This window comes from Apis dorsata, unplaced genomic scaffold, assembly GCF_000469605.1.
Source record: "Apis dorsata unplaced genomic scaffold, Apis dorsata 1.3 scaffold_82, whole genome shotgun sequence".
Classification (NCBI taxonomy): domain Eukaryota; kingdom Metazoa; phylum Arthropoda; class Insecta; order Hymenoptera; family Apidae; genus Apis; species Apis dorsata.
In genome coordinates, this window is record NW_006263380.1 from 276,631 (window position 1) to 280,015 (window position 3,385).

At 37.0% G+C, this 3,385-nt stretch overlaps 1 protein-coding gene across 1 annotated transcript in view; it reads right to left on the reverse strand.

Annotated features, from left to right (window-relative positions):
• The window catches only part of LOC102681147 (protein gooseberry-like), a 15,104-nt gene that overhangs the window by 10,422 nt on the left and 1,297 nt on the right, over positions 1 to 3,385 (reverse strand). The window lies entirely within an intron of this gene.

Here is a 3,385-nt window from a genome sequence, read left to right on the forward strand (position 1 = left end):
TCTCTCTTTCTCTCTCTCGTCGTCTTTTTTAAATTTCCATTCGTCGAATGGAGGATCGGTCGAAAGATCGAACACTTGGAGGGAACTGGTTGCGGAATAAAAAGAAGAGAAACTCGGATCTATCGTTTTCAACTCTTCTCCCGTATTTCCCGTGTATTCCTGTGAATCGAGGCAGAGCGGAAGAATGAGGCGAAGGAGGAAAAAAAAAAGAGAGGAAGCTGAAGACGAAGGAGGAGTTGCAGTAGGCTGAGGCGGGCAATCACGCAAATAATAAAGCCAATGAATTTGAAGGGTGCAGCAGCAACACTGATAGCGTGTAATTTGTCCTGTGTGATTCACCGTAATCTACGTCCCGCGATCGTGATCGAAAACAACGCGATTTCTCTTTACTTTTCTACTCGACTCGCGCCTATAACTCGTCGTCCGGAAGAATAATTTATTCTCCTTTGATGAGATGATCGGGTAAAAGTGACGAATCGAGGTGGAAGAAATGGGATGAAATTGAAACGCGAAGCGGATTATTACGGCTCGTTCAGCAATTTCCGTGAATTTCAAAATTTCACATTTCTATTCCGTGTTGTTTGTGCACAGATGGATAGAATGTTTATCCAAAGAAATCTCAAATTTCTTTAAGAAGAATCTATTTTTCCGTAATTCCAACGATCGATCTAAATTTTTCAATTTTTCAATCTTTGAACGAATCATTGGACGCGTACAGATTTCGAAATTTCAAAGTTTCATCCTTCACCCGATTAAATCCAATATCGCTTCGCGATACGAGATCTATTGCAAAAAGAAGAAGAAGAAGAAAAAAAAAAAAAGAAAAGAAGAGAAAAAAAAAATGTTTCTCTATCCCTATTTGAAGCCTTGAATCGACAATTAAAAAAACGCGCGTGTTAATTCGAATGTAACAGAGGCTTTGTTTCTAAAGTATAAATAAGATTTCATCTAAATATTACGGTAACACGAATCGAGGCAGCAAGAGGTATGCTGCTTGGCACGAATGTGAGTCACAGTTTTGTGTGTGACACAGTATAACGAGAGGAAAAACGAGAGGCTGGCCAACGCGACGCACACACTGATCGCCGATGCGAGACATCGTCCTACAAAAACCAATTATTTTATTGTCTGCCTGTAGCTTAATATTCCGAGATCCACTCACTTCGTAATTATCTCGAGTGGGAAGTTGAAAATTGAAAAAAAAAAAAAAAAAAAAATCCTCACACGCTCGAGTGGACACTTTGAACGTTATTTCTACGTTATTTTTCCGACGATGATGTTAGCTCACGTTAGCGACCACACGATTTTTATTCCTCTCTCGCACAGAGGAGAATTTTTTCATTATCTGCGCGCGACATCTTTTCAATTTTTAACAACGAATTTATCTCTTAACGAATCACGAAGAACGATTCCAGAGAAAGCAAAAAAGAAAGAAGATCGATCGACTTCCCAATTAATTTGCATCGAATCGTTAAAAATCGTTTGAAAGATCGAAAGAAAAGAACAAAAAGAGGGGGAACAAGTAGAAAGAGAGACGATCATAGGCGAAACCTATAATTACGAGTAAACAAAGGTCCTCGATTTTTCTCGCTTTCGATTATTTCCACGGCGTTGGAAATTGGCGAGTTTTTCGAGGGGATGGCGGCTAGAAACCGCAGCCTCTGATCCTTCCAACCGGAAAAATCTTCTAAAAAATTTAAACCGTTTAACAACGTTACTTTTAAAATATCTGTTTCTAGTTTCCCACGATATCCTTTTCTCCCGTTTTACTTGTCAAGACGAAAGAAGAAGCGAACCAACTCGAAGCCGAATATATTTCTCTTCGTAACGAAGCCAGGCGAAGAAAAATGATCGCGAGCGAGTGGAAAAAAGCGGAACGACAGTTTTGATTGCGCACAATTGATTGCATAACTCGCTATGCAACGCGCCCGATAACCGAAAAAAATGTAGAGGGAAAGAGTGAGTCCAGAAGTCCAATTGAAAAAAATGTGACTGATCGTTTCGCCAATTGAATCAATCTTATTAAATGATAAAGATTATAGATTATTGATCGTAATTTCAAGAAAAAAGGATCGTTTCTTTCTTCTAGGTAAAAAAAGAAAAACAGAAAAAGGAAAAAACTGAAATTCAAGAGGAAATTTTTTCGAGATTCGAGAGTTTTTTCAACTCGAAGCGTTTTCTTAAATTTTCATTCTTGGCAACTTCAAATTCGAATTCCACGAACTTTAACGATTTTTAAACCTTCCCAAGTTGTTTCTATTTCAATATTGAAATCAAAATTACAAATTTTTCTTTATTATTATTTATTTCGCGCGAGAAGGAGACAAATGTTTTCTCGAAGGGGAATGGGAATCGGGTATAAATCGAAGAAATGGATGGAAATATTCTCAGCTCGACTTTAACATTAGCGTTCGAACATATGCGCGCGATTAATTTTCAATAAAGGAAGCACAACTTCCGAGAAACAAATGTTATTGCTAATTACTTCTCACGGCTGCAACATTTCAAGATTCTATAAAAATAATTAACGATCGGCGGGACGTGGTCGGTAATTGCGAAAACGCATCCGCAACATTATCAATCTTCCAGGAATATTTAATTACACGTTCCGCGCCACTGTTAAACGCCACCATTTTGCATACGTGCCGCGATTTGGTGACTAATCGTGTTGCATGCAATTAAACACCGTGCGTAATGTTGGACAGTGATAAATGATCGGCTACTATCCAGGAAAACAACAAACAAGAATGCAAAAACTTCTTCATTTGCATTGTATTTGATCTCTCCTTCCTTCTTTCTTATTTTTTTCTTTCTTTTTTCTTTTTTTTTTTTTTTTTGAAATGTAACGTTAATAAATTAATAAACGTTATTAGAAATACATTTTGATACGATGATTTTAAATTGCTTCGAGTTCGAATCGTTATTTCTAATTACGATTTTCTTGATTCTCGCGCGGAATCGAATGATTGATCGAACGTAAGAACGAACAAGTCGAGTAAGCGGAAAGGTATTGAAAATTGACGAGCGTTGTTGCGAGCGAGGGAGGAAAGATCTACGATCTTTGAAAGTTTCAAGGAGAACTGTTCGTGAAATTCTCGACGATTTTCCGGCCACGAAAGCAAATAATACTGGGACAAGTTTGACAATTACACGGTCCATTTTCCGATTTCTCTAAACTGGTCTCTAGGAAGATCTCTAGGAAGAAATCTCCTGGGAATCTTGGGCGACTTTCTAATTACCTCATACTCTCGTATAAACATGAGAAGATTTATAATCGTCGTTGAAATAAAAACTATCTTCTAACGAAATTTTTAAACAAATTTTATTATTATTATTATTATTACTATTACTATTATTATTATTATTATTATTATTATTATTATTA